Genomic DNA, 22,715 nt, shown 5'->3' with positions numbered 1-22,715 from the left:
GCAGGGGACAGGGGTTCGAGCCCTGGTCTGGGAAGATCCCATATGCCGCGGAGCAACTAGGCCCGTGAGCCACAACGACTGAGCCTGCGCGTCTGGAGCCTGTGCTCCGCAACAAGAGAGGCCGCGACAGTGAGAGGCCCGCACACCCGATGAAGAGTGGCCCGCGCTCGCCACAACTGGAGAAAGCCCTCGCACAGAAACGAAGACCCAACACAGCCAAAAATAAATAAATAAATAAATAAATTTAATTTAAAAAATAAAATAAAAATAAATGTTTTGCAAGCCCTCCTTTATAACCGATTAGGCACAGTACATTTGCCAGCAGGTCACTCCACACATCAGCAAGAGTCCAGGTCTTGAAAGTCCCAGAGCTGCCCTCCTCTGTTAGTCGGTCGGAAAGCCACGAGCCCTTGCCGTGGGGTCAGGGGCAGAGAAGGCGTGAGATGTGGTTCCTGTTCACGAGGTGCTCGTGGCTGGGAGAGAGGTTTCTATTCAGACTTCCTCTTCCCGTGACCATGACTCTGTCCTCTGCATTTCCCCGGAGTTTGGTTTCTCCTTCAGGACGCTGTAAAGGGAGCTGGTGCCGGGTGTCGCCCCCCGGGTCGTGCCGTTTCCTGCGCGATCCCCTCCCCTCCCCGCCCCTGGTCTCACATCCAGCCTCCTTGTTGAAAGCTCCCAAGCCTGTGTCCTGTCATGGTTTCAGAACGTGGCTCCCAGGGCCAGTCTCCCCTGGTGTCCTCATGGATGTCCTCGTGTTGTGGCCTGCCTTCTGTTCTCTGCACCACAGAGGCTGGACAAAGGTGTGTTCCCGTAAGCAAGAGGGCCGGAGGGAATCCAGGGGAGAGTGATCCACCAGTGGCTGGACCGAGGGGCACACGTATCAGTGGGGGACAGGGAGACCTGAGGCTGGCAGGCGGGGTCGAGGCCAGCTACACTCGGACACGTGGATGGCTCAAAGTGGTCCTTCGGGAAAAATAACCAGGCCTCACTGAGTGGAACTGGTGAACAAGGGTGGTCGGTGATCGCAGGGAGGAGGTCATCGTGTGGTAGGTCCAGACTTACAGTGACAAAGTCCTGAAACTAAGAGGGATGTGGAAAAGGTAAGAAAGGGTGGGGCGAAGGTTGCATCAGAGGAGGATATGGCAGACGGGGGCAGGGTAGCTTGGGAGAGATAGGGGTCAGCGAGGGCATAAAGCTTTCAGCCCGTGGGAGGTGGTGGTCCACTGGTGGAAATGGAGTTTTAGGGGGAAGGCACATACACCTGCGTTAGGATGGGTTGGGTTTTGAGGTCCCAGAGTATCCACGTGGCAGGAAACAGTGGCAGGCAGAGGAGGGAGGCTGGCGTTCTGGGGACAGGCGTGGGAGGGGACTCCAGAGAGGTGGCTGACTGTGGAAGCCACGTCCTCTTGTAGGGAAGAATTCAGAGGGCGAGACTGGGGGTAGCCACAGTGCAGGGTGGGTGACAGCCTGAAGGTTTATGGGGCGGGAGACAAAAGAGGAGTCGGGCAAGGTTACAGAGAAAGGAGCAGAAGCCGTGGTGCCTTGAGAGACCCTGGAAGCACGGGTGAGCGGGTGAAGGATTGTGGGAGACGCTGAGCTCTCCTGTTTAATAAAAGGTGGGGTGGGGGGAGCTTCCAGATTTGTCTGGACACATTTACAGAGTTAACTGTCATTCCCTGATACGTGCAGATACTCCTTGCTTTCCAAAAGAATGCCTCACCAGAGTTCCTGGAGCAGGAATCTGTACGACTCGTAGTGTGTGTGCTACTTTGCATGGGAGGGAATGAAATTGAAGGTGACATTTAAGAATGAAGTTGAAGGTGAAGACTGTGTTAGTACCTATTTGGTACAGGTTGGGTGGCATCTGTGTTTGTATATTTATCCAAGAGTTAGTATAGAACTCGGGGTTCGGTGGGGGACACGTGGCAAGCAAATAAGGAAACAGAATCCGTTTCTCTGAAATTCCGTGCCTATAGATTTCTTTCTCTGGAACCAAAGAGAAACTTTAGTGAGTTTTTCCTTGGCAGGTAAAGCACAGTTTTATTCTGTGGCTGGGACTTTCCTGAGTAAAGCAGCCTTCCTTCTAACCCCCCTCCTCAGGCCTGTCCCCCCGTGCTGCTCGGGCCCCTCCCGTCCTCCAGACTCTCTTTAAAATAGACTTTCATGCATGAGGAAGCATCATAATGTAATACTCGTCTTATCTTCACATGTACCCAGCAGGCATTTACAAAAGGACAGTGGCGAACCTCAGATATCACTGCAGCCGGGGAAGGTTGGATGCTTTTTTTTTGATATGTCCCCACCTGGGTCTGTCCCGAGTGAGACCCTGACAGGCAGGTAGCTGCATCCCGAGCCCCAGTTCCCGCCTTCTGAAAGGTGTTTCTCAGGCCCCCAACTTGTCTCCCTGGTGATGGGTGGTGCATCCGGAGGACTTGGGGAAAACCTGTGTGGTTATTATGGCTCATTTGGTAGATGAGAGAAGTCTGTAATTTTCCATGGTGTATTTGTATGCACAGAGATGTGATATACCTGGCTGGTGGCCTCTTTCATTTTGCAGATGTCTCAGGAGCAGATCAATGCTGCTTCTGTAGTTGCCCGCGGCCTCTCCCTGTGGTTCTGCAATGCCACCACCCCTGGCGTGTGCCTGGTCACTACACTCTCCCCAAGGAGCAGCCCTTTGCACTCGGAGCCTGGAGTTGGGGGAGGGGAGAAGGTTGCCCACAGGAGGAGGCCCTGTGGTCCTAGGGCCTCCCCCAGGCTTTATCGAGCTGTTTGAACATCTGGATGTGTCCAGCCTGTTGTATTCCAGTTGAGCAAAGCTGGAGCTTGGCTGTCATGCCTGCTGAGGGAAAACCTTCCGACGCCCCCCTCCGTGCACAGGTTACAGTACACGAGGGTTAGCTTGGGCAGCTGGGCAGGAAGGCAGATTTCTGACAGCTCGGAATGCATGGAAATGGTGTGTGTTGGAGCGGGGGGAGGGAGTGGTCTGTAGAGTGATTTTCAAGCAAGTGTGGGTCCAGCCCAGACTCACAACCTCCTGGCGCTTGGGAAACACATCCTGAGGATGCTGATGTTGTGCATTGAGATGGCAAATGTTTTCTTACAGTTGAATCCGTAATTCATTTGGTACGAGGCTATGAAAAATCCTTTCTTATTTCTCTTCCTTTTATTTCACTCCCCAAGATTCTTTTTTTTTTTTTTTTTTTTTCTAATTTATTTTTGGCTGTGTTGGGTCTTCGTTGCTACGCGCAGGCTTTCTCTAGTTGTGGCGAGCCGGGGCTACTCTTTGTTGCAGTGCGCGGGCTTCTCATTGCGGTGGCTTCTCTTTGTTGCGGAGCATGGGCTCTAGGTGCACGGGCTTCAGTAGTTGTGGCACGTTAGCTCAGTAGTTGTGGCTCACGGGCTCTAGAGCACAGGCTCAGTAGTTGTGGCGCACGGGTTTACTTGCTTCGCGGCACGTGGGATCTTCCCGGACCAGGGATCGAACCCGTGTCCCTTGCGTTGGCAGGCAGATTCTTATTCACTGCACCACCAGGGAAGTCCGCACCCCCAAGATTCTGTTATGATGAGTCGGCCTTTCTCAGTCTCTCTCTCTGTCTCCTGTCTGTCTCTGTTTCTCTCTGTGTGTCCGTCTCTGTCAGTTTCTGTCTCACTCTGTCTATATTTACCCCCACTCCCTCTCCCCCTACAATGACTAGAAGCATGAAGACCAGTGCTTTTTCCTGCACATGCAATGTGTCCTCTTCAAAGTGGGCGTCTGTGTACTTATTCCAAAGATCTCGCCTTTGCTCTGAGTATTTTCAAAGCTTTCGCTGTGAACTCATATTCAGACTCTGTGGCACTTTCTTCTGAATATCCTCACTGGTGATAAATCTTTGGCCTTTGAAAGTGAATGTGATTTTTGGAAACCATCACCAGCCTTAGCTCCAAATAACTTGTGGCCAAGATTAATTAGGCTGTTTTGGAATCGGAACGCAGCAGGACTATAAAATAATAAGACTAGTTGTCTTGCATGACTTGGGAAATGCCTAGAAGGGAATCCCTACCCACCCTGACCCCCCAAATCTCAAAAATATATCTGAAGTGTTCATGAGTAAAGCAGGGCTTTTCGTGGTAAGTTCTTTGAAGGGGACAGTGACCATTTTGGTGTCCATCCTGGTGTGTTTGTTTATCAAGCAACAAGATGGAGATTGCATTTGATTTAATCTTTGTTGTGCATTAGACATCAGACCAAGCCAGCTGATGAGAGATGCAGGGCCAGGGTCATTATGAATTAGTGAAGATCTGGCATGGGGCATTGCGATCAGCAGAAATTGTCCTTTTGCAACTCCTGCTGCAGGTTAGCGGGGGCTGTATTGGGGAGCACCAGGGGCCAGGAGAGAGGAAAAGCCACCCCGAGTGCATCCTCTCCCTCCCTCCCCTGTGGGCAGCTCAGGAAGGGCCACCCTGGTGGGCTGGGCATGCAGTTCTGCGTTGATTGGAGTCCACCGCCCCCTGGACCACACGCTGTGGCCAACTGCGCCTTCATCTGCTGCCCTCACCTGCGTGGGCTTCTCAGACTTCTGGCCCCGTGGTACACAGAAACTGAGGTATCCACACTGACAGCCCATTCTGCCTCATTGTGCTCCCAGGAAAATCAATCCATTTGCTACATGAATGACTAATAAAGTGAAGACTCAAACGACAGGAACCGTAAACCTCCTTTTGAAATGATGCACACACAGTCCATCTGAGGGCTAATGGTTGGGGTTCTCAGTAGGGCTTGAGAGGTTTGATGCCGGCTGCAAAGAAGTCCACGGGTGTTTCCTTCAGGGAGAGAAGAAGAGCCACACCGCGGGACATAAGTCCCCTTTTAGAAGGCCTTCTCTGAAGCCTGTATTTTGTCCCAGAAAGTGATGTTTTAGTTCTAAACGGTATCAGGTATCAGATGTGTGGGATTGACATGACATGGGAACTAAGAGTGCAGTTCACGCAGATATGCTGATGAGCCCAGCGGGACTGGGTCAGGGATGCGGGAGAGATAGAACCCGGGAGATCGGGGCACCTGTTGATGGCAGCGGGTGTCCTGGGAGAGGCGGCCTGCACCTGGCCCTTTAGTGCTGAATCCTCAGCGCGGCGTGGTCTTCACGGCACCTGGGGTCCAGGTGAGAGTATGCCTGCGTCAGACAGGCATCACTCATCGCGGAGATCGACGGGGACCCCAGCGCAGCCCTGCCCCTGTCTTCCCAGTCTGAGAGATGGGGCAAAGCGCTGCTTCTCGAGGGGGCTGAGGATTAATGAGCTGACATTTGAAGACTGCTGGGGAGATGAATTGGAAGTGCTCAGTACGACTGTTTCATGTGGAAGTCTGAAAATAACCTCGCTGAAGCGTTCTGATAAATAACTAAATCGGGCCAGCGAGGGAGACATTTCAGCTGTCTAGAGAGTATTTCTCTCAACTATGTTTCTCTCACGTGGAAAGGAGCAGCGAGGGAGAGGCTTCTGCGGGAGCATTCGTCCCGGCGTTATCCCGCCCACGGAGGCAAGAATGTGGCGTCACGGACGTGGATGTGACGCGGGGAAGCCGTGATGCTCTAGGGATGCCCTGCTTTCTTTTGCTCCTTTAACTCCAGACCCGAGGCGTTCCCAACCACATGAAGCGCCGCCAATGTTAACTCAGCACCGCCCCCCCACCCCCTCCACCCCCCCACAGTGTGGACACTTTCCCAAGGTCTCCTCTGGTGTTTCTAAACTTTCCCATCCTTCAAGACCTGGCTTCATTCCATCTTCTGCTGGGAAACGGTGCTTGAAGATTTGGTCGAACGGTAATTTCTGCATCCCTCTGTTCCTGCAACTCTTTTTGCTGCGATAAGCCGCTGTTTTTGTCCTTTGGTTGTACATGTCTGTTTCAGTTCGCCTCTCCACCCGGGCCATGGGAGGCAGGACTGGTGCCTTGGTGACCTGTGTTGGGCCTGCCGTGTGTTTGTTCATTGTCCACTGATTGTTTCTTTTTGAAGTATGGTTGATGTACAATGTTGTGTTAATTTCTGCTGTACAGCAAAGTGATTCCGTTATACGTATATACACATTCTTTTTTATATTCTTTTCCATTATGGTTCATCACAGGATATTGACTGTAGTTCCCTGTGCTCTGCAGTAGGACCTTGTTGGTATCCATTCTATATATAATAGTTTGCATCTGCTCATCCCAGACTCCCAATTCTTCCCTCCCCTGCCCGCATGCCACCCTGCCTCAGCAACCACAAGTCTGTTCTCTATGTCTGTGAGTCTGTTTCTGTTTTGTAGACAGGTTCATGTGTGTCCTATTTTAAGATGCCACATATAAGCGATAGCATATGGTATCCCTTTCTCTTTCTGGATTGTCCATTGGTTATTAAGTTGGGCTGTCGTACTGCTGCTCTGTCCCTGGTGGCTTCTCTCTCTTCTCCTTCCTCTGTCTCATTCAGTGGAACCTGCAGCCTCTCGGGTGGTAGGGTTTTCTGTAGGCCTCTTTGGGAGCTGGTCCTGGGTGGGGAGGATGCCCCAGCTCCCGGGGCCTTTCTGATGAGGAGGCCTGGGGGAGGATGTTGGGAATGGTGGCTCCATCCCCACACAGCCCTCCCATTTTTTCCTACCCTGATTAGCAAGATGCTGATAAGCCCTGGCTCCACTGGTGTGGGGTCCTCAGTAACACTGAGCTCCCCACCGGATTCTTAGTTTTAAAAGTCACACAAGCTCTGAAGCTGCTCGAGCTGGCTCGGGCAAGTACACACATCTGCAAATAACTTTAAAAATATAGGTTTACGGGGCCTCCCTGGTGGCGCAGTGGTTGGGAGTCCGCCTGCCAATGCAGGGGACGCGGGTTCGTGCCCCGGTCCGGGAGGATCCCACATGCCGCGGAGCGGCTGGGCCCGTGAGCCATGGCCGCTGAGCCTGCGCGTCCAGAGCCTGTGCTCCGCAACGGGAGAGGCCGCAACAGTGAGACGCCCGCGTACTGCAAAACAAACAAACAAACAAAAAAAAGGTTTATGGCCCGTTGCCTTTTTCTGTGGCTTTAGCCCTCAGCACATGGACCGGGGTTCGGAGCAGTTTAAAGCCCCTGGGTCCTCTCTCGCCCCGCTGCTGCCTCTCAACACCTCCCTCACCCGCAGGTGCCGTGGACGTGTGCCCGCACGTGATCCGGCCAACAGGACGATCTGGAAGGTGGAGAAGACGCAGGCCCTGCTCTCAGGGAACCTACCCCCCAGTGGGAGCACACCCAGTCATGCAGACAATGGGGTGCTGATCCGTGGAGCAAGGAATGGGAGTTAACAAGCTCAGAACAGGAAGTGAATATAACCCAAGGCAGAGCAGTAACCCCCTCATTCAAATATATATTTTTTTTTTTTAATTTTTTTTTGCGGCACGCGGGCCTCTCACTGTTGTGGCCTCTCCCGTCGCGGAGCACAGGCTCCGGACGCGCAGGCTCAGCGGCCACGGCTCACGGGCCCAGCCGCTCCGCGGTGTGTGGGATCTTCCCGGACCGGGGCACGAACCCGTGTCCCCTGCATCGGCAGGCGGACTCTCAACCACTGCGCCACCAGGGAAGCCCTCAAATACATTGAGTTGACACCCCTTCCCCCCTTCCCCGCCGCTGCCCACACAGAAACAGGGGCAAGGCTCGTTGAGCTGGAATAATTCTCTTTCCTGCGTGCCCTGATATGGGGCTCCTCAGCATTCCAGGCCATGGGGCTCCAGGCCTGTCAGCTCAGAATGATGTCGTCACTCCACGAGGGATGCTCCTTGGATGTGGTGTGCCTTGAGGAGGGAGGTTCCTTTCTGCCTCGCTCTCACGGTCGTGGCGATGCCGTTTCCTGGGGCTGATGCAGTCCGCTAACCCCCAGCTATGCCTCTGACCCACCCTGTAACCGTGAGCGGCGGAGGTTTAAGCCCCGACCCCTCAGCCCTAGCCAGCACTCTGGGATCTCCTCCCAGTCCGTTGGGGGAGGTTGGTTTCAGCCAAGACTGAGGGTGGGCCCTCTGATGTTACTCTGCCCTCCGGTTCCTTCAGGAAAGCCCAGATGGAGGCCCGGCCCCTCCGTGGCTCACGGGGCCCAGGCTCTCACCGATTTCCCTGCTCTCTTGGCTTAGATGTCTCCCCAGACCTGCTGCTCTAGTGCCAGGCCCATGGGGCCTCTTTGCCTGGAATGCAGTCCTGCCGTTTCCATGACAAACTGTCTGTCTCCTCTGGCCAAGTGAGTGAGTTTTCACTCTGAGTTTTCAGAGCCCTGGAGGGCAGAAATGAATGATTAAAGACTACAGATGTCTGTACGTGCCCTGCAGGGGGCTGCGTCTCTCTTAGAGCTCTCCTCATATATCGTGCAGTGATTGTCTCTGCCCCCTGGACCCCCAGGAGTCAAGTCTTCCTCATTTTAAAATCATTGTGCCTTTTATGGTACACTTAGTAAATATGTGTTGATTGAATGAATATGAAAAATGAATGAATGAATTCTGAAGGTAGTAGTTTGCCTTCTGACAAACTCATCTCTTTCTAAGTGAGGGGCTGCCCACTTGCTAGGGCCATAACTGGCCTAGGATGGAAGCCTAGGCCTCTGAAAGGCTTGTAGCCTGTTGGCATCTGGCTAAAGCACCTCTTCAGGTACAGGATGGCATAGAGGGATCGTGGCTAGCCTTGGGCTTCAGACTCGGGTCCAGAGGGTGAGTGACCTCAGTGAGTTCATTTCTTTTCCACAGAACTTAAAAGCAGAAGAGCATTGCTTGGTTAAGGCTTGGCAGCAGGTAGCAGGAGCCATCTCGTGCTAGCACACGCCTGCCTGTTTCTCTGTCTTGGCTGGTTTCCCATGCTTCTGAACCCTCATGGCAGGGCATAGCCACCCCGCGTGTGGCAGGGAGAGCTGGACAGATGTTTGAGGAAGTGGCCAGCCCAGGGAGGTTGTTTCCTCCTTGGTCCTGCTTGGTCAGGTAAAGCCAACCTGTCCTCTAGTTTTAATTTCACTTGGCATCAACATCAGTTGAAATAGGAAAGGCCTCAGGTACCATGAACAATATTAGACGTTTCTCCTGACCAGCTCACTGAGGCAGTGATAATAATGGATGACAGCCATTTAGTTCTCCTTGTGTGCCAGAATGCTGCACATGAGTTAACTTCTCTTAATGTTCGTAACAGCACTGTGAGATGGGTACCAACTTAGAGGCGAAGTAACAGAGGCACAGCAAAGCTGAGTCACCTGCCCAAGGTCACACAGCTAGTGAGTGGTAGAGCCGGAATCGGAGACCAGGGGATTTGCCTCCAGAGTTACTGGTCTTTCCTGCTACTCATCACTGCCGAGCTGGGACCTAGGTCCAGGTGCCCCGCTAAACACTGCTTGTAGACACATGCATCACTGGCAGAAGAACCGTGAGGCCTTTTATAAACCTAGCTAGATTCCGATGGTGTCCACAGGCTGATGGGATTTGGCAAAAGACAGGACCACGGGTCCCTTCTCACATTTACCATTTGATTTCAAATTGGTGGTGGTGGGGATCCCTTAACTCTAGTATCTCAAAGGAGCCTGACCCCCCTGGGCTCTGATAGCCTGTGGCCAGTTCCTTGTAGTCCAACTGTGATGGTCAAGGGCAGGTTCCTGAGTACCACATAGCACCTGAAGTCTTCTGAGGCATCTTGGCCCTGGAAATTTCTGTCATTCTCTCAGAAATCCCCAGCCCTGGAGCTAAAGAGGGAGAAATTACAGATCTGAGCAGTTGAGGAGCAATTTAATTAAAAGCAAAAAGAAATGTAAATGAATTAGCCAACAATCTTCATGGGGCATCGTCATTGGCAGAGGAGGCCGTGAGAGGAGGAGATTAAGGCTGCCTTTTACTTATTAAATTCCGTGGTAACGGAACCCTTAGGCTTGATGGGGTGAGGACTTCGCACAGTTTGGCATGTGGCAAGCATCTGTCTGTTAATTTACGTGGGGAAGGGTGGTAAATACAGGAACACGCTGCCGGCTTCTGTGCTATTTCACAGGGGTATTTAAAGTAACAGCACCTGACAGTTTACCAGCAGCTAAGAGGTTTTTCTGCTTCAGAAAGCAAAATATTGTATGAGTTGTGCAACATGTATAAATGATTTGAAGAATTAGGGTACAGCACATAGTACAGTTTTCAGCAAAGAGCTGAAGTCTTCATCAAATCATAGAGTTCGCGAATGGAGGGTGGGCAGGGGTGGGCCTTGGGGTACAGCACAGGTGTGCCGTGTGGCCTGTCGTCCGTCTTTAATTTCCTTTTACCCTGGTCCCAAATTGAATTGCCAAAATATGTTAGATGGTGGTGCGTTATTTCATTTGCCTGCTTTGTAATTCCTCTTTACCTCAAACAGATGAAAAACATGGCACTAAAGCAAATTGACAGCTCTTGAAATGAGAAAGATCTTTATCCTTCAGAGCGTTGATGTAGAAATAAATGAAAGAAAAATATGCTTGTTGGGTCTTGAAGCGGCTTGAATTGGTACTTTTTCTTTTTTAAGGGTAGATGAGGCTTTTTCCCTCTCCTTTCTATTTTCCCCTTTAGGGAGTTGTGTGGCTTGGGGATTAAGTGGGAGGTTGGTTATTCTGTCAATACTCATTTGCAAAGATCTGAGTCATGGTCAGATCTTGACTCAGAGATCAGGCCAGACCTCTGAGCAGGCCAGAGGGGTCCAACCTCGGGGTCAAGAGAAGGAGTGTGGGTCTTCAGGTTGACTTCATTACATCAAAAAACCTGTCAGGCCTTATGGTTACCCCACCCCAGATGGTATGAGGACCAACTAAAATGTCAAGTGTGCTTGCTTTTGGAGAATACCCAACTCTCTCTGCCCCTGGTCACCCCATGCTGCCAAAAACCCCAATTGACAATTATGACAAGTGTTGATACATACATTTCCGAATCTCATAAGTAGTAATAAGTACAATTTGGTGTATGAAATACCTCAAAAGATATAAGATCTGTTTTCAAAACCTAAATGAAAGAGAGGGCCTTGATAGCTGCAAAAAGGAAAAATGGAAACCACTGGATATGAGGCTCTTCTCTATCTGAATTGTTTTTTCTTTATCCTGCAAAAATCTTTCTGAAACTCCATCAGCAAGCACTTACTGTGTGCAGTCTTTTTTTTTTTTTTTTTTTTTTTTTTGTGGTACGCGGGCCTCTCACTGTTGTGACCTCTCCCGTTGCGGAGCACAGGCTCCGTACGTGCAGACTCAGCGGCCATGGCTCACGGGCCCAGCCACTCCGCGGCATGTGGGATCTTCCCGGACCGGGGCACGAACCCGTGTCCCCTGCATCGGCAGGCGAACTCTCAACCACTGCGCCACCAGGGAAGCCCTGCAGTCATTTTTGTATTAGTTACTTTAGCAGGTGCTGTGGATTTGCAGAGCCGTATACGAAGTTTCCTGAGGACCAGGGTAGATGGTGAGACGGAGGCAGTGGGGACTACCAAAACAGATACTCATGTGACACAATACTAGTTCAGAGTAGTAAGGGCCAGTGCCAAATTGGGGACACAGGTAGGGGCTAGCTCTCTCTACTATAGGTGTACCTTATTTGTGCCCATGCTATGCAAGTCAAGAGAAATTAGGGCATACTTATTTGCATTATAAACTGATCTGCCACTGAGTTTCTTGATATAATGAGCCCCCTGGTGGTTTTTAAAAATTATTATTTTAAATGTTTATTTTTTAATAGTGTAGGACTCACAAAAAGTGGTAAAAATAGTACAAAGAACTCTGTGTACCCTTCACCAAGCTTCCCACGATGATAATATCTCCCATAACCATAGCACACTGTTAAAACCAGGAAATGGGTGCTGGTACATCATCGGTTTTGTGTGTGTGTGTATGTCCGCGCACGCACGCACACACACACTATTCTTTGAAATTTTATCACGTGTAGATTCGAGTGACCATGATCACCATCGAGATGCAGAAGTGTTCCGTCACCACAAAGAAATTCCTCATGTAATGGTTCGTTCCTTCCCCGCCCTTGATCCCCGGCAATGACTCATCTCTTCTCCATCACTGTAATTTTGTCATTTTGAGAACGTTACGGAAATGGAATCACACGGCCTTTGAGATTGAGAAGTCAGCGTCATTCCCTCGAGATCCCTCCACGTTGAGCATCAGTGGTTTGTTTCTTTTTATTCGAGGAATATTCTACTGTAGGATGTGCCACGGTTGGCTCTGCCATTCCCCTTGCTTTCTAAAAGATGCTTTATTTGCATCCGACTCATGACAGCACAGCAAGGTACCCTTATGAGGGTGACCCTCGCTCATCCACACTGAGTTCACTAAATTGGAATTTGGCGGTCGTGGACGTGAAGTCCGTTCCTCCGTTATCCAGCCCTCAGATCCTCGTCAAGAAACTGTGTTTGCCAAGTACCGGGGATAGCAAGGGGCCGTCACTTACCACCGACCCGAGTGCTTTCCTGTGTGTTATGTCATTACTTTCTGCTTCCCAAGGCTGGGGTGAAGCTTCCCAGTGATCATCACCCCTTTTACCCACAAGGAGACTCAGCCACCAGAAGCCCTGCCCCTGATGGTGTGGAGGTAGACGTGGTGGATAGGGATTTGAACCCAGGACTTCTGACGCCCAGCAGGCTCCTGTGACCCCAGGGCTCAGTTTGCCCGGCATTGCTCAGAGCCAGTTTGCTCCTGTGCAAAACGACTGGCCTGGACTCGTATCTTTGTGGTCCTTTCCAGCTCAGATATTCATGATCCTATCTGAAGAAGTAACTTTGCTGAGTGACCGAGTCCTTTAGCCTCTGTTGCCGCAAGTGAACTTTGTTCTCGGCAGCATTCTATTTCTATTAGCCATTAGTTGAAGACACTTTGGGAATGTAAAAGTAACAATGTAGAATTCCTTTAAAACATCGTCTGTCGTTTAGACCTGCCTTCCTTATGCTGATTTTTTTTTTTTTTTTTTTGTCAAGCTGGCTTACTTTATTGGTCTACATTCCTTTCTTTATGGCTTCTAATTGGTATGATTTTTTTTTATTAGTTCCTGCTTTATAACAAAGTGAATCAGTCATACATATATATCTGTTCCCACATCCCTTCCCTCATGCATCTCCCTCCCTCCCACCCTCCCCATCCCACCCCTCCAGGCGGTCACAAAGCACCGAGCTGATATTTATTTGATGGAGCGTTTGACCCGGGACTTCAGGGGGTGACCTTAGGGACCAGGGCGCCCAGGAGATGGCCTCTCACGTGGCCAAAAGGGGAAGGAGCAGCGCTTCCTGAGGTGCCGTTGAGCCCCATTGAGAAGTTTTGGGGTGGGTGGTGCTTGGTGCCCTGATTCAGATGCCTGATGCCGTGCACTTTGCAGGGTTCTGCCGTGTGCCAAAACTGGGCTTCAGATCAGAGGAAGCTGTTATTTCAGGCATCTAAGTGCTGCTGCTCCTGAATTCGACTGAGGGATGGGGCAGAGATGCTCTGAGTCTTTGAAGCTCCAGGAAAGGGTTCAAAGGAGCCTTGGAGAAGGGATTCCTGTACCAGGTGGGAAGGGGAGAGGTGACCTCTGGGTCACCTCTAATTCCTGAGGATTGATTCCGAGATAAATGGAACCTCCGTCTTCGGCTTCAGGCGTTCATTACAAGCCCCGCTGTCTCCCTCAGAATCACAGGCTGGTGGAGAGCGAAGGCGGACCGTTCCTATGACCTCTGGCAGATCACCTCCCCCTCGTCAGGTGCAATCCAGGAGAGAGGGGGCTTTGGAATCCGATAGACCCGTCTACCTCCCATCCCAGTGACGGAGTGGTAGGCAGGCACCATGGCGTGGGGGTGTCAGAAAGGCCAGAGGTCATTTTAAACCCAAATTCTCTTCATCCGTGCTCTGCAGCCAACTCTTTGTGTCGGCCAGACAGGAGAGCCTTGATGAGTATGGGTTAATGAATAAAGGTGTCACCTTGGCAAAACTCTCCCTCTGCCTCCTTCTCCATTCTCATCAGCCCGTCTGTTAAAGGGGGCAGGATAGAACGTGCCTGAAGGCCTGTCCCAGAGGGTCCACGGCTCTGGCCTTTCCAAGGTGCAGGCAAGCCCTCCATCGCACCATCAAGCCACACCGTTTACCCTTCCTATCCTCCAGGCTGCAAGAAAATGCAAATAGCCCGAGGGACTGAAATCAGGCTGGGAACCTAGACTCTCCAAGCCTGCAAAACTCCGTTCTCCCCGTCCCTCCCCGGTCCCTCCCCTCCCCGAGCGAGCGTATGGCTTCAGCTATGCTTGTCACCGTTGGAGATCGCATTGGCCACAGGAGATGTGGATGATTTTTCCATTTGGTCCTGATGTTTATTTCATGCCCATCAACATCAGCCCATATGAGGACAGATGAGGTGGTTATTTACAGGCAGTGCATTTTCACACTTGGTAATTATAAACCCTTCCCCTGTTCGGTCAGAGTCTTGGAGATCTATTTTGGCAATTAGCAGTTTCGTATTTGTTTAATGGGAATGCAAGAGAGTGTTACGGCACATCAGCGCTCCACTCATGATTTGCCTGTCTCCTCCGGAGCTGGCAGGTTTGGGCCTTTTTCGCGGTGGGGGGGGGCCTGATGGGGAGGGGCTGGGGGGGTTGATGGGGAGGGGCTGGGGGGCCTGATGGGGAGGGGCTGGGGGGGTTGGGGAGGGGCTGGGGGGCCTGATGGGGAGAGGCTGGGGGGGTTGGGGAGGGGCTGGGGGGGTTGGGGAGGGGCTGGGGGGCCTGATGGGGAGAGGCTGGGGGGGCCTGATGGGGAGAGGCTGGGGGGTTGGGGAGGGGCTGGGGGGGTTGGGGAGACGCACATGCGGAAGCCTGCCTGCCCTCGCCGGCCCACGGCACACACTCGCATGCCTGCACGCACGCACGCGCTCACAACCGGTGTTGCACACGGGCCGGGGATTTCCAGAGCACAGCAGCCGCCACGCAAAGGCGCCTCGCACGGGAGGCCAGATGCCATTTCCACGTGACAGCTGTCAAGCCTGCCGGAACCAACTGCTTCTCTTCCAGCAGCTTGTGCCCGGCCTGTGTGTCCCCTTCCCGCCGCCTCCCTTCCTTCGCAGGTTTCTGCCTCCTCCCGGCCGGGGTGTCCCCAGAGAGAGCCTCCTGCCCTGCCCTCTGGGGTAACGCTGGGCCTGGGCTTTGCCCGCACAGCCAGGGCCCCCAACTCCACCCGAGGCTGTACAGGCGGACTCTTGCTTCCCTTGCTCGGTTTTGAGATGGTGCCCCCCGGGACTGCTCCCCCAAGGACGTGCTGGTTTCATTAGTGGCTGTCCCTGGATGTGACCCATTGGCAGTGGGAAGTTGCGCAGTGTTGGGTGCAGTTCCCCCACTTAACTGCGTGGGGTATGTGTGTACGTGTGCACAGGCGTGCGTGTGGGTGCACGCATGCGGGGATTGCCAGGGCTGGGGCAGTGACTTGCAATAAATGTTATGATGAGAGTGTCTTGTGTGTCAGGACTCACCACCCACCACCTGAAGGCTTCCTAACAACTCCGGGGGGCGTGCTCACTCGGCATTCTTAGGGCTCGTGTGCAGCACGGACTCGTGGTCTGAGCCCTGGACTGAGTTCTGGGACCCCTCTGCCAGTTCCAGCCCTGCCACCAGCTTGCTCAGTGACCAAAGAGCAGACAAGTGAGCTCTAGGCTTTTTGAGTTTGCCCATCTAGAAGGAAGAGACCCCTCAGCCTCCTTTTCTCTTTGTTTCCCTCTCTGACCATTCCCTCCTCTCCTGAGCCTGCTGGAGGTAATGAACGGCTATCTCCTTGGCTACCTCATCACCTCTCAACTTTTGGGGAGAGTTTTAAGGCAGTGTTTGTCGGTTCACTCAGGAGACAACAGAGCTGCGCTGAGGCCTAGGGATTCAAAAAATAGAACACAGTTAAGGGAGACCAGTAGAAAGGTGCAGGGATGCATCTGGTTTTAAATCCCAGCTCCATCATTTGCTGCATGTGTGATCCTAGGCAAGTCACTTAATCGCAGTGAGCCACAATTTCCTTACCTATATAATGGGTGTGATAATATCTACCTCAGAGCTATTGTGATAATTAAATGAACTTTGCAAATTGCCTATTAAGCTCCAGTAAATGGTAGCTATTACAGTAATCATTATTTCAGGGGGAACAGACATTTTATAGCCTAGAGTCTGATATTTACGTGTGGAATCGGAATCCCTGAGTAGGAGGTTTTGCCTGCCTTTATGTAAGTAAAATATCTGATTCTCCAGAATAGCATCCTTTGGAGATCCCACACCCTTTGGCAAGTATCTATTTTATAAATTCACAACTGCTATCTGATGAACACCAGGGTTTGCGTTTCTGTTTTGTTTTGTTTAAGTTAAATGGGAAAATGGAATGACCCCACAAGAATTAAAAAAGAGTAAAAAAAAAAAAAAAAAATAGGGCCAGTAAAGAAGAGTCTTGCCAAACGGGGGTTAACATTCTGGCCATAGTTAGACTTAGGAGCCTTCTATGAAGAGTTTAGGAAATGTACTTAATGCCACTGAATTGTTTATCAAAAAGTGGTTAAAACTGCAAATTTTATGTCTATTTTACAATCAAAAAAGAGAAACTAAGCAGACTGTCTTGTTACTTAATTAAGGCGTGAGCGTGAGTTAAAATAGACAAGCTTTCAGGTGGATGCAAACTAGAAATTTTTGAGCCTTGGAATGAAGGAAGAAGTGCCTAGTGGCAGCAGCTGTAAAACCACTCAGACAGCGCCTCTGTTGCTGCAGCCTTCCAGGAGTAAGTGCACAGAGATGGGGCGCTGAGTGGCTCAGGTGCCTGCCGCCAGGCGTACCAGAACCTGAGCCCCGGCAGGCAGGCAGGCAGGCAGGGCTGGCCGGCTGAGATTTGGACTCAGAAGACCAGCCACTGAGTCCTGGGGGCCCAGTCCCCGCCATCTCCAGAACCACGAGGGAGGAAACTGAGGCTCAGAGAATTTGTAATAATCCCTGTCTTCTGGGGTTGTTGTGAGGACCGAAGCAGTAATACATGTGAAAGTATTGATGGTCGTGAAAAAAACCCCAGTGATTTCTTTAGGTTTCTTAAAGTCCTGTGTTCAGTTTTTGGCCCTTCTCAGCTCCTTCCAGAACAGAACTTTGGCTCTCTTTTCCTAAGACCAAGACAAGGTGAGGAGAGGCCCCCAAAAGCCACCTGTGGCAAAGGGTCTGCGGATCTGGCAGGGGACAAACAGCCAGTCTTCGGGCAGCTGAAGATCCAGGTAAAGCCCCTTTTATTTAGGGCCCATCTCCACACACATAAACTGCGATTAAGGCTCAGCTCAGCTGGATTGAGCCATTTAGATCAGTGGTTCTCAGCCTTGGCTGCACCCTGGAATCCCTGGGGGAGATTTAAACACTCCTCTGCCATCCCCACCCGCTCCTGAGTGCTGATTTCACTGGTCAGCGTGTGGGTGTGGCCTCGGCAGCAGGGATTTTTTTTTTTTTTTTAGGTTCCTCAGGTGATTCTGGTGCGCAGTCAAGGTTGAAAACTACTGATGTAGATTTCAACGTGAACTAATGGGATTTTCCTGCCTGCGCCCTTTTCTCCTCCATTCTTCCTTTTGGGCAGTGATTAAAGATAGACTGTCCTTACCCTTTGCAATGCTGAAGCATGCTGAGAAGTTTCATTTCAATAAGCTAGATGCCCTTACCAAGCTCTAGGGCAGGAGTGGATTTTGGTTTTGTGCAGGCTGGTTGGAGGAGGAGCGGAGAGCAGTGCCGTCCTATGTGCAGAAACAATCCCCGGAATAAGGCAGCCTCCGTCTCCAGCCGGGATCCCAGGCTTCTCTGTTCTGGGCAGTCCTGCCTCGTATACGAGACTCACTCCACTCTTATGACTTTAGTGCCTTGAGTTTATAGAGCATCAGCAGGCCTGTTAAACCCCACGCGCTGTAGTGTCACGGTATCGCATTTATGGGCGTTTATTTAAACTAACGCTTGAAGTATTTGAGTGGGAGCAGGAAGTGACATTGAAAGGCATTTGTTCTGGGGGAGTTTGGAGAGCTGCTTTTCTTCTTTTCCTTTTCCTCTCCCTCCTTGTGTCTGACCAGATCATTTAAGGATCACTTGAAGTGCCATTTCCTGCTTTGTTCTTGATACCTGTGGTGTGTGTGTGGGGGGGCGGGTATTTGTAACCCAAGAGGGGTAGGACATTTCTGAGGGTGTGTTGGCCAGCCACAGCAAAGCTCTGAAACATCCTCAGTCACAGAGAATTTGCAAAGGACCAGAGGTGAATTTGACGCTCCTGGATGGGGTCCCAGCAGGTTCTGTGGTCCATTTCAGCATCCTAGGCAGAATCTCTACCGATGGATCCTAGGTGACCATCCCATACAGTTCCCTCCGTTCACAGATGAGAAACTAAGGACCAAGAAAGGAGGTGACTTCCCCTCAGTGAGCGCCTCATGGAGCTGGGATTGGAACCTGGATCCTGCCCGTGCTTTGTACCACACTGTCTGCCATGCTCAGCTGCGTCCCAGCACCTCCTGAGTTATAACCAGCAACTCTTTTCCCTTTTACCATGTCCTGGGAACAAGTTTTCTGCCATCTCCAAATCCGCTTCACCTACCTGCTCTGTACTTGGGGAGCCAAAACCTCTGGCAGAAGCGGCAGTGGTCAGAGGGCACACTCTAGAGTCCCAAACTTTGGCCAACCAACCTGACAAGGAGAATTTCTGACCTCTCTTTCGAGCAGATTCTTTGCTCTGTGACTTGAAAGTTTTCCCCTTCAGCCAGTACATGAGCTGAGATGGCTAAAGTCTCACCTCTGGATATGGTCAACATCTTCTGCCTACTTCTACAATCACCCAGCAAGAATGTCTGGCTCACAGTAGATCTTCAGACTCATTATAAAGAGGGTTCGCTCATTCATTAAATGAATTAGGATTAGAGAGGCATCAACCACTGACTTGAGTGCTAAGGACTCTGCAGATTTTCCTGGTGCTCATTTAGGGAGGAACATGTTGCCAATTTCTCTTGGCACTTCCAGCATCTCGGTCTCCAACCTCGCTGCTGAGGTGAGATTTACAGACGGTCCCTTCACATCCTAGTACCTGTATTCCACTCGGAAGGTGGAATCGATAGTTTAATACTCAGCTGACATTCCACATTTTACCTCCTTCCACCCATTTTCTTGCCTTTCTTCACTGTCTAGTATTATTTGAGACTGTGTATCTGCTTATAGACTAAAAGCTTTTTTTTTTTTTTTGAGAGCAGGGACCATGTATGAGTCACCTGTTTTCACAAGAATGCCATGTAACAAACAACCACAAAACCTCAGTGGCAGATGATAGCTGTTTATTTCACGAATCATCTGCAGTCGAAAGTCCACTGGGAGCGGTTCTGCTGATCTTGACTGGGTTCTCTTGCATGTTTTGGGGTTGACCAGCTGTTCACCCATCTAGGCTGGCCTCAGTGGGGGCAACTGAGGGGACTTGGCCTTGCTCCACGTGTTTCTCATCCTCCAGCGGGCCAGCCTGGCCAGGCCCTTCTCATGGTGACGGCAGAGGTGCAAGAGAGAACAAGCCGAAACACACAGACCCTCGTGAGGCTGGGCCCAAAACAGGCATACCATTCTCTCCACCTTTTTTATTGACCATAACAAGTCAAGTCCAGATACAAAGGTGGGGAGATAGACTGCCTTTTTTGAGAGGAACTGCAAAATTACAGGGTAAAGGGTGTGGGGTCATCAATGCAATCCATATACTATGGACCTATATAATTTGCCTCTTATTTGGAACTTAGGCTGATGCTTTGCAAATAGTACATAGTTAATAAATACATGTCACATAAAAGTAAAGTTAATTGATTAGATTTTCTAATCACAACTGAGCTGACTGAATGATGTAGCCATTAGCTGGTGTTTGTTGGGAGGGAAGTTTCTGTCATCCTAGTAGAATCTGAATTTTTTTTTTTTTAGAATCTGAATTTTTCCTGCATTGGGTGCAGGGACAGCTTGGTTGCCACTAAGAAGTACCTCTTTTTGTCATCTTTTCTGTCACGGGTTCTGCTGTTGTCATTTTCAGGATCCTGGAGTATAAGTGTCAGAGACAGGGAACAAAGCGGGGGAGGACTGTTAATCTCCCTGACGTGTCTCGGTTGCCTCTGGAAGAGACATGTGGTTCACGTATTGAGCACTGAATGGATGTAAAGAGGGAGAAGCAGCTCTGTCCAGTGTCTTTAACTTTTGTTCTTGTTTCTGCCCCCTTAGAGCAGCACATGGAAAGTAAGGTCCATAGGCCAGGAGCTGCATCAGCATCGCCCAGGAGCTTGTTAGAAATGCAGACGCTGCTTCCTGAATCAGACACCCTGGGGCTGAGGCCCAGGGGATCTGTGTTTTAACAAGTGCTCCAAGTGATTCTGACAGGGAGGAGGTTTGAGACACCCTTCCTAACCCCCGTGGGCCATGGAAACTAACAGTGTGGCTCCAACTACTGACTCTCAGATGCGGGGCATGCATGGGGCACCTCTGAGGAGGTCACGATGTAGTCTGAGCCTCGCAATAGTCAGGATTACGGGTTCAGGACCTCCTGGTGTTGGCCACCAACAGGGGCACCCCCAACCAGCTCACTTAAAGTCCCTTGCCCTGCTTTTTCATTTGCAAGGGTACACCACTGAGGATGCCAGGGCTGCGTTTTATACCTGCCTTTACACCTGACTTTTATACCTAACTTTATTAGAAGGCAGATCTCAAGGTTAGAACAGGCTCCTTCTCCGCAGACAGACCGGGCAGGTGCCAAGACGTGGGACAAAGTGTGCTCAGGTTCAGACACGTCCTCTCCTTCTTGCCCCCTCGCTCTGGGGACCCCCCAGGACCACTAGGCCTGTGGGCCCCCACCTCTGGTCCAAAGAAATCTGTATGGCTGGTGAGGGCACTGTCAACACAAAATAAATACCAGCGCCTTGGAAGCAGCATTTCACCAGGGTTAGCAGTGTTTTCTCCCCGAAGTCAGAGAAATGCCTGTGTCCAGCCCCCTGACTCTTTTGTGTTCTTTTTAGCTCCGTGAACGAGGCCCGGCCTGCAGGCTGAACTCGGCACAGCCAACTAGTCTGTGTGTGTGTGTGTGTGTGTGTGTGTGTGTGTGTGTGTGTGTGTGTGTGTGTGTGTGTGTGTGTGTGTGTGTGTGTGTGTGTGTGTGTGTGTGTGTGTGTGTGTGTGTGTGTGTGTGTGTGTGTGTGTGTGTGTGTGTGTGTGTGTGTGTGTGTGTGTGTGTGTGTGTGTGTGTGTGACGGACAGAGTTAGCAGTTTGCTCTCTCCGGGGCTGAATACCAGCTACTTTGCCCGTATCCTTCACCTCCCTGCGATGGAGGCTCACACAAGCCTCTTCTGTTTGGTTCACACAGAACCGTGAGAACCAGCCCCGTATGTGAGGCCGTGTTTTTCATTCCATTCAGTCTTTGTATCTTCAGATTCTTCCAGTTTCAGCTCATGCTGTTCTGCCAGATTTCCATCGCATTGATGGCTTCTCTGAATTAATAAGTGTTTTGCAATCGGGAAAAGTTTTCTTCCCCCAAGCACCGGGACTTATCCAGATTGATTTTTTTCCCCTTTCTCTTTCCTCTCTAGCTACTTCTTAGACGTTCTATTTTGTAAAGCGTTAATAGAATTTTTCTTGCGCTCCGACGCTGTATCTATTCAGCAGGTCTGTGTGAGGCCCATTGTACGCTGGACCATAGAGGAAAGCGCTCTGTTCTTTACGACAATGGTTGCCCCAAAAAACATACACAGAGCCCCCTCCTCACTCATCAGGGTGGAGCGAATATTAGGACGGCAGCATCAGAAAACATCCAAAAGTAGGAAGGAAAAAGAGGGACCCAGTTACGCACTATGGAAAGGAGCGGCATTGAAAATACTGTTTCTTAATTCAAAATATTTATTTCCTAAGGGGATCTGAGTTTCAGTACCCAAACATGGCCACCACAGAAGGGGGGCTGTTTTTCTTACTGTTAGGCATTTTCAGCTCAAAATAAGGACTTGGCAAACATCTTAGAAAATATGGCAGTGGGTGTGAAACGGATGTCATGTTTACCTGCACGATACCCAGCCGGCTTCACCCACCACCCACCGCACCCCAGGCAGTGGAATCCTCTTCGAGGCCCCGGGTCAGAGTCTGCGATGCCATATGCTCAAATGTGACGGCTCTTTGTAGAAACAAACCAGTTGATTTTCTGGTGGTTTCGCTTGAGGGGTGCACGGGAGGCAGCTGGCTATGGTGTGTTCGGCCTCAGCAGGTGCCTTGGGGACTCATCGATCCTGCCTGGCCGGGGAGGGGTCTGGTGAAGGCACCCCCTCTCCAAACTAGCATCCCCTACACCCCTAAGCCTGGTTCCTGGGGGAGAGAGGACAGCTCCTTGCTGGAGGAACAGTCACCGTGCAAGGCCATTTCCCTCCCAGTAACTGACTACAGAAATGGGGACCAGAAAGGGAAGGCCCCAGGAGCCTGTTTGCTCAGGCTCGGTTGCTTAGCAACACAAGGGGCCCTGACTCCAGAAGGGACTTTTAAGCTAGGCCAGTCCCTTGGAGGTTTGTGTCTGGCTTGCCTACGCCTTCTTCCATTCTTACCTTGACTTTGCTTTTCCCCCTGTTATATTTGATAGCATCTAGAAAAATAGATTTGATTTGTCTGGAGGCACCCTTTTAAACCTGGTTTTATTGCTTTGCCCAGTGTCTTCCCTTCCATTGGAGACTGTCATCTGGGAGGCGTGAGGAATGAATAGCCGAGGGTTCTTTTTCTCAGCTGGCTTAGCTCAGGCCC

The 22,715-nt window shown here is 51.0% G+C and overlaps 1 protein-coding gene across 3 annotated transcripts in view; it reads left to right on the top strand.

The window, feature by feature from the left end:
- Nucleotides 1-22,715, top strand: part of MSI2 (musashi RNA binding protein 2) — a gene marked incomplete at both ends in the record, with an annotated part of 392,858 nt that overhangs the window by 230,129 nt on the left and 140,014 nt on the right. The window lies entirely within an intron of this gene.

This window comes from Hyperoodon ampullatus, assembly GCF_949752795.1.
Source record: "Hyperoodon ampullatus genome assembly, chromosome: 19".
Lineage (NCBI taxonomy): Eukaryota > Metazoa > Chordata > Mammalia > Artiodactyla > Ziphiidae > Hyperoodon > Hyperoodon ampullatus.
This window is presented reverse-complemented; position numbering and strand designations above follow the sequence as displayed.